This window comes from Nomascus leucogenys, chromosome 8 (assembly GCF_006542625.1).
Source record: "Nomascus leucogenys isolate Asia chromosome 8, Asia_NLE_v1, whole genome shotgun sequence".
NCBI classification, from domain to species: Eukaryota; Metazoa; Chordata; class Mammalia; order Primates; family Hylobatidae; genus Nomascus; species Nomascus leucogenys.
The window spans coordinates 9,352,243-9,365,672 of NC_044388.1; the positions used below are offsets into that span (position 1 = coordinate 9,352,243).

Here is a 13,430-nt window from a genome sequence, read left to right on the forward strand (position 1 = left end):
AGGGTTTCCCGACTGTGGCACTATTGACATTTTGGCTAGGATGGGTAATTCTTTCTTGTTGGGGAATGTCCTGTGCATTATAGGGCATGTAGCAGCACCCTAGACTCTATCCACTAGATGCCACCAGCATATTCCAGTTGTGACTATCAAAAATGTCTACAGATACTGCCAAATATCCTCTGGGAGACAAATCACCATCCCGTTGAGAATCTCTGCTGTATGTTAATACATCTCTTGTATCAACGGGGTCATTGTGTTTGTAAACCTGTCAAAGCTGAGGTCTGTGTTGTTCAGTGCCTGAGTGAGTAGAGTTCAAAGAAGCAAAGTCCTGATAGGAATTCTACTGTTAAAAAATGAGATACAAGTATATAACCTAGAGCAGTTCTTCTTCTTCTTCTTCTTCTTCTTCTTCTTCTTCTTCTTCTTCTTCTTCTTCTTCTTCTTCTCTTCTTCTTCTTCTTCTTCTTCTTCTTCTTCTTTCTTCTTCTTTCTTCTTCTTTTTTTCTTCTTCTTCTTCTTTCAGATGGGGTTTTGCTATGTTGCCTAGGTGAGTCTCGAACTCCTGCTTATGGGATTCTCTTGCTTCAGCCTCCCAGGTAGCTGGGACCATAGGTGTGTGTCACAGCACCAGGCTGGAGCAGTTCTTATCAAAAGGTTTTTCATCTTATCTTCTCCAATATCCAACAAAACCAAGATCCCTCACCCCCTTTCCCCAGAGTAGCGCACTCCCCCACCCACCCGTTCTCTCCTTCTATCTCTGACTGTCCTCCTGCTCCCACTTGATGCCTCTGAACGCATCGATGCCCCCACTCTCAGTTGCCTCTTGCAAGAAAAGCTTGGCTTTGATTCTTTTCTCCCTAGAATGTACCCATGTGGCTTATGTCATTTCTATTCCTCTCTTATTTTTTTAAATTTTGCATCGAAAGTCCCAAAGATCCGGTCTGGACCCTCCACGCTCTTCTCTACAGTTGGGTGTGGGTGGATGGGAGGAACTGAGCAGCCCAAGCAGCACCAAATTTAGCAGTGGGGAGGAGGACAAGAAAAACTGGCAACACTAGTATGTGTGAAGGGTTGCAGATTTTTTTCATCCTACCCACAGATGTGCAAAGAAGATGTAGCATCTTAATTTCTCTAAAATTGTTCTTCTCTTCCTTATGAGTCTCCAATAACTGAATAGAGGGGAAAATATTCTGATGCACCAGTTTGTTTGTTTGTTTTGAGACAGAGTTTCACTCTATCACCCAGGCTGGAGTGCAGTGGATGATCATAGCTCACTGCAACCTCGAATTCCTGGGCTCAAGGGATCCTCCCGTCTGGGCCTCCTGAGTAGCTGGGACTACAGGTATAAGCCATTTATTTTTATTTTTATTTTTTGTTGAGATGGGGGGTCTTGCTTTGTTGCCCAAGCAGGTCTCAAATTCCTGGGCTTAAGCAATCCTTCTGCCTTGACCTCCCAAAGTACTGGAATTACAGGTGTCAGCGACCTAAATAGACATTATATAAATGGTCCATCCATTTAAGTAAATAATACTCAGCCCCTTAGATATCTGCATTCTTTTTTTCTATTTTTTTTGAGATGGTGTCTGAGTTTTTGATGGAGTTGTGGCTAAATGACCCCATAGAGACAGAAGAGGTGGGGTCCTCGTATCGATGCAGTATCTTTTGCATCTTTGCAGATTTCTGTTGTGGGTGGGTGGTCTGGATACTTTCTGGATACTTCTTTTGAGGGTGAGATGGGCTCAATCCTGGGAGTTGTGCGAGGGCCTGCTATTGAGGCCATATCTATAGCACCTGTGATTTGGTTCCTCCTGGCTTGGCAGTGCCTGCTTGTTTCCCCTGATGACTCAGACTCCACTCTGGCTGCCACTCAGACCCTACATCCTCCATCTGGCTCTTCACTAGAATACCTCTCCCCAGCCTCGCTGCTGATTCACCTTTCCCTTGTGATGGCTGGTGCCTGGAAGCCTGGTGGCTACCACCTCAGCTGCTTTCCACGCCTCTTCCCTGGAGTATGTGGGAACTCCTTGGTCCAGTCTAGTCCATACCGGTCTTGGGGGAAGCTCAGGAAATTATATTTCGCCCCTTTCCCTGCAAGCTATGCTGTGCTATTGAGTTAAACTTTGATATAGCCACTTCTGGGGTGGTGTCAGGCAACCGATAAGGTGAACTCCTCCCAGGGTCCCAAAGATGCAGTACTCCGAAGCCCTCAGCCTTTCCCCTATCTGCTTAACAAACCTCTCACTTTGGGCAGGATCAGGAAAAGGAAGATTAGATGTGGCCTCCCTTACCTCTCTCTTCTTTTTTTTCCTAGGTAGTCCCCTGGGATGAATAGCGGGGAAGAGGTTTCCTCTTTTTCTTCTTGTCTTTCCTTGTGAAAAACTCCAAGATTGGCCAGGCACAGTGGCTCATGCCTGTAATCCCAGCACTTTGGGAGGCTGAGGCAGGCAGATCACCTGAGGTCAGGAGTGTGAGGCAAGCCTGGCCAACATGGTGAAACCCCATCTCTACTAAAAATACAAAAATTAGCTGGGCATGCTAGCGTGCGCCTGTAATCCCAGCTACTCAGGAGGCTGAGGTAGGGGAATCACTTGAACCCAGGAGGCAGAGATTGCAGTGAGCCAAGATTGTGCCATTACACTCCAGCCTGGGCAACAAGAGTGAAATGCCATCTCAAAAAAACAAAACAAACAAAAACAACCCCCAAGATGGAATCTAGAACGTCTTTTTTCTCTTATAAAGCCTAGCTTTTAAGCTACTACCTGGCCAAAAAGCCCCCACATCCTATTTAGAAGCTGATAATTAACTTTTTTTTTTCTCTTTTCTCCTTTTCTTCTTCTTCTTCTTTTTTTTTTCTTTGCATTCCCATTGTGACAATCCTAAACCTCCCTGAGGCAACTGGAAACCTCTAAAGATTGGGGAAAAGGTAAGTACAAGAAAATGTAAAAGAAGGCAGCGAGTTGAGGGACTTCAAAATGATATTATCACCATTATATACATTGATAATTTTTCCTACGCACATCATGTTCTAATGTGGTTGTTCCACAGAGGCTTGCAAGGCTGAGACCACAGCCCTGTGGGTAGACCACATCTGTCCAGCCAATGGCTGGAAGAAGATGTAGGTCCTCAGACAGGAAACCAGAATGCTGAGGGCAATCTTAGCAGACAGGAGAAAGCATTCTTGGCCATCTCAAGGTTTCTTGGCCTCACAGGACCCTCAGGACAGTCCTCCCACATGTGGGCCAATTTTCTCTCTCAAATGGAGTCAGGCCAGGGTCTTTGAAGGGAGACTTCTTCGTAGGGCTCTGCTTCCCTGAATCTACAATTCAAAAGATTAGCAAAATAAAATATTTTTAGTAAGAGGACTAACATAGGAGTATCACTTTGTATTTTGCCAAGCACGGATGTTTAAAACAAAGCATTATTTGTATTGTAAATGTTTCTTTTAAAAAAGGTAAGAGCATTATTTGTATAGTCAGTGTTTCATTTAGTACCTGAAAAGTTGATGATTTTATTTTAAGGAAAGCGTCATTTACTGACAAGCAAGAAAGCCGCTTCAGATGCCTGGATGGCATGGAGCAAAGGCATGGAACAGAGCCAGAGAAGGGAGCTAAACAAGGTCATTCCAAGGCTAGTAAGTATACTTCTTTGCCCACAGGATTTGCACGGGGGCCTATGGGAGGTGAGACCGAAAGGACGCTGGAGCATGTCCTGGAGATCCTTGAGTAACAGGGTGAGGACTAGAATGTCAGCTTTGAGAAAGTCAGAGCTTCTGTCTGTTTCATGAAGAGGGAATTGACTAAGAGGAAACCATATTTGGGAAATTTAAGTTGTAGGTTATGTGCAGCTGCTGGTGGAATTACTGCATTTTGTGGCAGAGAAGTGAGAGGAAGGAAAGCCATTCAGGAGAGAAAGCATGGAACCTATCCCAGACTTTGGCTGAAGTGTAACATCTAGTGCGACATGAATGGGGCACGTTTTCTACGTCTGTTATTTATTGTGTCTGTTGGTTGCCATGGGGGACCAGGTGATTTTTAAGAGAGCCACAGACACTCTTTAAAATCCAATAGATATGCACAAGGTAGATTTGAACATTTTAGACAATTTCTGTCTCTTCTGTACAGAACTTAGTCCACATTTGTACAGGCCCTTCCACCTTGGTGCCTGTATCATAATATGACTTGCCTTTTTCCTTTGGGTCACTTACCACAATTTGGATTATTTCATTAACATAAGCATCTCATTAATATCTGTTTCCTCCACTAAACCATGAGGTTCATAGGAACAGGGCTCATTATTTTACTCACGATTGTATCTCTAGCACCAAGTATGTGCCTGACATATAAAAAAGGCACTCGATAGGCCAGGCATGGTGGTTCACGCGTGTAATCCCAGCACTTAGGGAGGCCAAGGCGGGCGGATCATGAGGTCAGGAGATCGGGACCATCCCGGCTAACACGGTGAAACCCCATCTCTACTAAAAATACAAAAAATTAGCCTGGCGTGGTGGTGGGCACCTGTAGTCCCAGCTACTCGGGAGGCTGAGGCAGGAGAATGGCGTGAATGTGGGAGGCGGAGCTTGCAGTGAGCCAAGATTGCGCCACTGCACTCCAGCCTGGGCGACAGAGTGAGACTCCATCTCAAAAAAAAAAAACAAAAAAACACTCAATAAACGAATCAACACATGAATGTACCTCTAGGAAGAGTAATTGGAATCTCTTCATCAAGTACACTTTACTGAGTGTCTGTGTGAGGGATATTTGTTTGTTTGTTTTTAACAAAATGAGCTTCTTAAAGGCCACAATCACACACAAATAAATAATGGATCCTGCAGTTGCTGTTAGGTGAAGTGGTCTTGGTAGTTCCTGGCAACTGAGGCATGGTGCTAATGTAGTGCCCCCTGTTGGATAAAACAGAAAATTCGGCTTTTTGCACAGTCACATTTTCTCTTTGCAAAGAAACACGTAGTTCCATCTGAATTTTGTGGCATCTCCTCTGGCATTAACAAATTTTTACATTTGGCTTCATTTCCTCAGCTAAATTTACTGTTTTCTCACTCTTTCTCTATTAAATAATAGCTTTGTTTCACCCCATTTTCCACATTTCAGATAAAGAAATCTTACGTAGTAAATCGTAGTAAAATTTCTGATTCACAAAAGTAGTCAGGGAATTGAAGTATCGCATTAATAAATTACCTTATGCAACATGCATCGATCACTTGGAGACACAGATATCTGTGATAGAAATACACTCTATAGTGATGGTATGGCAACATATTCATTAAGAAGATTATTGAGAAGAAATACTCATACCAAAACCTATGGCATACAGCAAAAGCAGTATTAAGAGAGAAGTTTATAACAATAAATGCTTACATTAAAAAAGTATAAAGATTTCAAATAACCAACCTAATGATGCATCTCAAGGAACTAGAAAATCAAGAAGAAGCCAACCCCAAAATTGGTAGGAGAAAAGAAGTAACAAGGATAAGAGCAGAAACAAATATAATTGAGACCAAAAAAATACAAAGGAAAAAGGTGTTTTTTTGAAAAGATAAACAAAATTGCCAAACCATTAGGTAGACTAAACAAGAAAAATAGAGAAAGGACCCAAATAAATAAAATCAGAAACGAAAAAAGGAGATATTACAACTGCTACTACAGAAGTCCAAAAGATTGTTAGAAACTATTGCGAACAACTATACACCAAAAAATGAGAAACGTAATGGAAATGCATAAATTCCTAGACATGTACAAACTACCAAGATTGAACCAAGAAGAAACAGAAAATCTGAATAGACCAATGGTGAGTAACGTGATTGAATCAGCATTAAAAGTCTCCCATCAAAGAAAAATCCAGGAGTTGATGATTTCACTGCTGAATTCTACCAAATATTTAGAGAAGAACTATACCATTTTTTAAAAAAACTTTTCTAGAAAGTTGAAGAGGAGAGAATTCTTCCAAATGCATCTTTGAGGCCAGCTCATCCTGATACCAAAACCAGACAAGAACACAACAACAATATAAGAAAACTATAGGCCAGTGTCCCTAAAGAACATAGATGCAAAAATCCTCAACACAATACTAGTAAACTGAGTCCAACAGCACATTAAAAAGATCATTCATCATGATCTAGTGGGATTTATTCCAGGGATGCAAGGATAGTTTAGCATATGCAAATATATAAATATGACATATTACGTCAAAATAATTAAGTACAAAAAATCATCTCAATAGATGCAGAGAAAGCATTTTATAAAATTCAACATCCCTTCATGATAAAAAAAAACCCTCCAAAAAGTATGTATAGAGAAAATGTACCTCAATACCATAAAGGCCATATATGACAAACTCACAGCTAATATTATACGGAATGGGGAAAAACTGAAAGTTTCTTCTCTAAGAACTAGAACAAGACAAGAATGCCCACTCTTAGCACTCTTATTCAACATAGTACTGGAATTCCTAGCCAGAGCAAATAAGCAAAAGAAAGAAATAAAGGGCATTCAAATTAGAAAGGAGGAAGTCACACTGTCCCTATTTGCAGATGACATGATTTTATATATAGAAAACCCTAAAAGTTCCACCAAAACAAAACAAAACAGAAAACTCTTAGAACTGATAAGCAAATTCAGTAAAGTTGCAGGATAAAAAACTAACATACAAAAATAAGTATCATTTCTATACACCAAAAACAGACTAGTGGAAAAAGAAATCAAGAGATCAGTCTCATTTACAACAGCTACAAAAAATGTAGGAGTAAATTTAACCAAGTTGATGAAAGATGTCTATAAGGTAAACTATAAAACATGAATGAAAGAAATTGAAGAGGTCACAGAGAAAATGGAAACACATCCCTGTTCATGGACTGGAAGAATTTATATTATGAAAATTACCATACCACCAAAAATGATCTACAGATTCAGTGCAATCTCTATCAAAATACCGAAGACATTCTTCACAGAAGTAGAAAAAATGACCCTAAAATTCATATGAAACCACAGAAGTCCAGTAAGAACGTTAGCTTAAAATTTTTTTTTAAACAAAAGAAACCACAGAAGGCCTCAAATAGCCAAAGCAGTCCTGAGTGAAAAACAACAAAACTGGAGGCATCGCATTACCTGACTTCAAAATATACTGCAAAACTATAGTAAACAAAACAGCATGGTACTGGTACAAAACCAGACACATAGACCAATGGAACACAGTAGAGAACCCAAAAATAAATCCATGTATTTACAGCCAATTAATTTTTGACAAAAGTACCAAGAACATTCAATGGAGAAATGACAGTCTCTTCAGGAAATGGTGCTGGGAAAACTGGATATTCATAGACAGAAAAATGAAACCCTTATCTCAGTTGTCAGCAAAGCCTGAGTCCTGTCCTCTCACTCTCCTCCCTGGACAGCATGAGCTTCACCACTCACTACATCTTCTCCACCAACTACTGGTCCCTGGGGTCTGTCCAGGCACCCAGCTACAGCACCTGGCCAGTCAGCAGCACGGCCAGTGTCTATGCAGGCATGGGGGGCTCTGGTTCCTGGATCTCTGTGTCTCACTCCATCAGCTTCCAGGGTGGCTTGGGGTCCAGAGGCTTGGCTGCAGGAATGGCCAGGGGTCTGGTAAGAATGGGAGGCATCCAAAATGAAAAGGAGACCGTGCAAAGCCTGAACAACTGCCTGGCCTCCTATCTGAAGACAGAGAACCAGAAGCTGGAGAGCAAAATCCGGGAGCACCTGGAGAAGAAGGGACCCCGGTCAGAGACTGGGGCCATTACTTCAAGACCATCAAGGACCTGAGGGCTCAGATCTTCGCAAATACCGTGGACAATGCTCGCATGGTTCTGCAGATCAACAATGTCTGTCTTGCTGCTGATGACTTTTGAGTTGAGTATGAGACAGAGCTGGCCATGTGCCAGTCTGTGGAGAGCGACATCCATGAGCTCCCCAAGGTCACTGATGACACCAATGTTACTCGGCTGCAGCTGTAGACAGAGACCCAGGCTCTCAAGGAGGAGCTGCTCTTTATGAAGAAGAACCACAAAGAGGAAGTAAAAGGCCTACAAGCCCATGTTGCCAGCTCTGGGTTGACCATGGAGGTAGATGCCCCCAAATCTCAGGTTTTCGCCAAGATCATGGCAGACATCTGGGCCCAATATGATGAGCTGGCTCAGAAGAACTAGACAAGTACTGGTCTCAGCAGATTGAGGAGGGTACCACAGTAGTCACCACACAGTCCGCTGAGATTGGAGCTGCTGAGATGATGCTCAGGGAGCTGAGATGTAGAGTACAGTCCTTGGAGATCTACCTGGACTCGATGAGAAATCTAAAGCCCAGCTTGGAGAACAGCCTGAGGGAGGTGGAGGCCCGCTATGCCCTGCAGATGGAGCAGCTCAATGGGATCCTGCTGTATCTGGAGTCAGAGCTGGCACAGACCCAGGCAGAGGGGCAGTGCTAGGCCCAGGAGTATGAGGCCCTGCTGAACATCAAGGTCAAGCTGGAGGCTGACAGCACCACCTACCACTGCCTCCTGGAAAATGTCGAGGACTTCAATCTTGGTGATGCCCTGGACAGCAGCAACTCCATGCAAACCATTCAAAAGACCACCACCTGCCAGACAGTGGTTAGCAAAGTGGTGTCTGAGACCAATGACACCAAAGTTCTGAGACATTAAGACAGCAGAAGCAGGGTACCCTTTGGGGAGCAGGAGGCCAATAAAAAGTTCAGCGTTCAAAAAAAAAAAAAGAAACCCCTATTTCTCACCATATACAAAAAACAAATCAAAATGGATTAAAAACTTAAATGTAAGACTTGAAACTACTAGAGGAAAACATTGGGAAAGTGCTTTATGACATTGGTCTGGGCAAATTTTTTTGGGTTAAAACCTCAAAAGCATAGACAACTAAAGCAAAAATAGGCAAATAAGATTGCATAAAGCTAAAAAGCTTCTGCACAGCAAAGGAAACAATCAACAAAGTGAAGAGACAATCTACAGATTGGGAAAAAATATTTGCAAACTATCCATTCAACAAGAGATTAATAACCAGAATATATAGGGAACTCAACTCAACAGCAAAAAACAAAACAAAACAAAACAAAACCAAAAAAAGACAAGTAATACAATTTAAAAATGGGCAAATGAACTGAAGAGACATTTCTCAAAAGCAGACATACAAATGGCCAACAGGCATATAAAAAATGCTCAACATTACTAATTATCAGGAAAATGCAAATCAAAACCACAGTGAGATCTCATCTCATCCCAGTTAGAATGGCTATTATGAAAAACACAAAAAATAACAGATGCTGGTGAGGATGTGGAGAAAGGGGAACACTCATACACTGCAGATGGAAATATAAATCAGTACAGTCACTATGGAAAACAGTATGGAGGTTCCTCAAAACACTGAGACCTAAAAATAGATCTACCATATGATCCAGCAATCCCACTATTAGGTATGCATGCAAAAGAAAGGAAATCAGTATATTGAAGAGATATCTGCATACCTATGTTTATTGCAGCATTCTTCACAATAGCTAAGATATGAGATCAATCTAAGTGTCCATCAATGGATGTATGGATAAAGAAAATATGGTACCTATACACAATGAAATACAACTCAGTTATAAAAAAGAATGAAATCCTGTTACTTGCAGCAACATGGATGAAACGAGAGATTGGTATGTTAAGTGAAATAACTAGGTTAGAAAAGTGAAAAAAGACAAATACCGCATTCTGTCACTCACGTGTGGGATCTTAAAAAGTTGATCTCATGGAGGCGGAGAGTAGAGTGATGGTTGCCAGAAGCTGGGAAGGTCGGAGGATGAATAGAGGTTGGTTCATGGGTGCAAAAATACAGTTAGATAGAAGGAATATATTCTAGTGTTTGATGGCACAGGAGGATGACTAAGTTAACAATAATTTATCATATATTTCAAAATAACTAGAAGAGAAAATTTGAAATGTTCCCAACACAAAGAAACGATAAATGTTTGAGGTAATGGGTATTTTATTCACCATGATTTGATCATTACATATTGTATGCATGTATCAAAATATCACATGTATGCCATAAATGTGCACAATTATTATGTATCAATTTAAAAGTTACTACTCACTAGAAGAAAGCTATCTTAAAGTTCTTATGGAACCTAAATAAAAGCCCAAATGTCCAAAGCAATCCCAAGCAAAAAGAACAAATCTGGAGGCATTACATTGCCTGATGTCAAATTATACTACAAGGTTATAGTAAATAAAACAGCATGGTACTGGTACAAAAATAGACACATTGATCAATGGTTCAGAATAGAGGACCCAGAAATAAAGTCACATACCTACAACCAACTGACTTTTGACAAAGTTAACAAAAATAAACAATAGGGAAAGGACACCCTTATTCAATAAATGGTTCTGGGAAAATTGGCTAGCCACCTGCAGAAGGAAACTGGACCCCTTTCTCTCATCACATACAAAAACTAATTCAAGATGGATTAAAGACCTAAATGTAAAGCCTGAAGCTATTAAAATCCTAGAAGAAAATCTAGGAAAAACACTTCTGAATATCAGCCTAGGTAAAGAATTTGTAACAAAGACCTCAAAAACAAATGCAATAAAAATGAAAACAGACAGATAGGATTTAATTAAGCTAAAACACTTCTGAAATAGTCAACAGAATAAACAGACAACCTATAGAAAGGTAGAAAATATTTTCAAATTATTCCTTCACCAAACGACCAATATCCAGAATCTACAAGGAACTCAAACAATTGAACAAGAAAAAACCAAATAACTCCATTAAAAACTGGGCAAAGGACATGAACAGATATTTCTTAAAAGAAATATAAGCAGCCAACAAACACATGAAAAAACGCTCAACATCACTCAATCATTAACGAAATGCAAATTAAAAACCACACTGAGATACCATCTTACATCATTCAGAATACTATTAAAAAGTCAAAAACAACAAATGTTGGTGTGGATGTGAAAAAAGAGAACTCTTGTACCCTGATGGTGGGACTGTAGATTGGTTCAACCTTTATGGAAAAATCTCAAGGAACTAAAACAGAGCAATCGCACTAAGGGAATCTACCCCAAACATAAGAAATACTACAAAAAAAAAATAACACCCACACTTGTGTGTTTATTGCAGCACTATTATTTATCATAGCAAAGTCAAGGAACCAACGTAGTATCCATCAATGGTTGATTGGATACAGAAATGTGATATGCAGCCATAAAAAAAAGAAATAATTTCCTTTCATACAGCAACATGAATGGAGCTGGAGGCCGTTATCCCAAGTGAAGCAGAAAATCAAATATTGCCTATTCTCACTTATAAGTGGGAGCTAAACAATGGATACACATGGACATAAAGATGGAAATAACAGACACTGGGGATTCCAAAAAGGGGAAGGGAGGAAGGGGTTGACTGTTGAAAGGTTACCTATTGGAGACAAAGTTTAATTTAGGGTGACTAGTACACTAGAGGCCCAAACCCCACCATTATGCAATATGCCCATGTTACAAACATGCACATGTACCCTATGAATCTAAAATTTTGAAAATTAATTTAATTAAAAAAGAAAACATCATGAACTTCTAATCACTAAGTAAGAAATTAACTCTTTTACATTAGTTTACAGTTCAATGCAAGTGTAAATGGAATTTTTAATGGAAAAAAGTTACTACTTATAACCTACATTTAAATAAAAGCTTTGTTGAGGTATAATTCGCCTCCCATAAAATTCACCCATTATACTTTAAAATATAATTAAATGTTTTTAATTTATTTTTTTTAAGCTTTTTTTTGAGACGGAGTTTCACTCTTGTTGCCCAAGCTGGAGTGCAGTGGCACAACCTCAGCTCACTGCAACCTCCACCTCCCAAGTTCAAGCGATTCTTCTGTCTCAGCCTCCCAAGTAGCTGGGATTACAGGCGCCTGCCACCAAGCTCAGCTAATTGTTTGTATTTTTAGTAGAGATGGGGTTTCATCATGTTGGCCAGCTGGTCTCGAACTCCTGACCTCAGGTGATCCACCCACCTCGGCCTCCTAAAGTGCTGGAATTACAGGCGTGAGCCACCGCACCTGACCTTAACTGTTTTTTAGTACGTTCACAGAGTTGTACAACCATCATCACAATCAATTTTATAATATTTTCCTCACCCCCCCAAAGAAACTCCATACCCATTAGGAGTCACTTTCCATTTCCCTCCAACTCATTCTCCCTCCCATTCCGTCCCCACCCTATCCCTAAGCAACTGATAATCAACTTTCTGTCTCTGTAGATTTGCCTATTCTTATAGCCGAATGATATTTCATTGTGAGGATACGCCACATTTTATCTAACCTTTCATCAGTTGATGGATGTTTGGGTTGTTTACACTTTTTGGTTATTATGAAGGATGCTTGTCTTCAAGTGTGTGTATAGACATAGGCTTTCATTTGTTTTCAGTGAATTTCACTGCAGCCAGGAGTGAAATTGCTGGGTCATGTGGTAACTCTCTTTAATCTTTCGAGGAACTGCCAAACTGTTTCTAAGGCAGCTGCACCATTTTACATTTCCACCAGCAATGCATGCGGGTTCCAGTTTCTCTACATTTTCCCTCATACTTGTTTTTATCTTTTTTTTTTTTTTTATTACAGCCACTCTAGTTGGTGTGAGGTAGTATTTCATTGTGGTTTTGATTTGCAGTTCCCTAATGGCTAATGATGTTGGACGTCTTGCGCTTATTATGTTGAGCATCATGTGTTTATTAGCCATTTGTATATCTGAAAAAATATACAAATGTGCATGTTTGCTACATGAGTATATTGTATAATGGTGGGTGGGTTTCTACTGTACTTATCACCCCAAATTGAAAATTTGGACAAAAATGTCTATTTAGATTCCTTGCCCATTTATAGATTGGGTTGTCTTTTTGAGTTGTAATAGTACTTTACATATTTTAAATATGTCCTTTATCAGATACATGATTTTCAAACGTTTTCTACCATTCTGTGGGTTGTCTTCATTTTCTTGATAGTGCCCTTTGAAGCATAAAGTCTTAAATTTTGGTGATGTCCAGTTCACCTATTTTTTGTTGCTTGTGGTTTTGCTGCCATATTTAATATATAATTCACCTTTATAAGTTATCCTGATATGCAAATATTATTCATTATGTGATAGAAATTAATGTTATTTACATTCATATGAAATAATTTAAATATCTTGGGTTTATGTGTACATTCTTAATTATTAGAAATCCAGAAAACAAGGTGTGACCTACATGCATCCCCATTGAAGAGGAAAGGCATTTTCTTTTTCTTTTCTTTTTTTTTTTTTGAGAGGGAGTCTCGCTTGTCACCCAGGCTAGAGTACAGTGGTGTGATCTTGGCTCACTGCAAGCTCCACCTCCCGGGTTCACGCCATTCTCCTGCCTCAGCCTCCCAA

The 13,430-nt window shown here is 40.1% G+C and overlaps 1 pseudogene; it reads left to right on the top strand.

The window, feature by feature from the left end:
• Positions 1 to 7,406: 7,406 nt before the first annotated feature.
• Positions 7,407 to 8,730, top strand: LOC100594821 (annotated as a pseudogene).
• Positions 8,731 to 13,430: the final 4,700 nt, after the last annotated feature.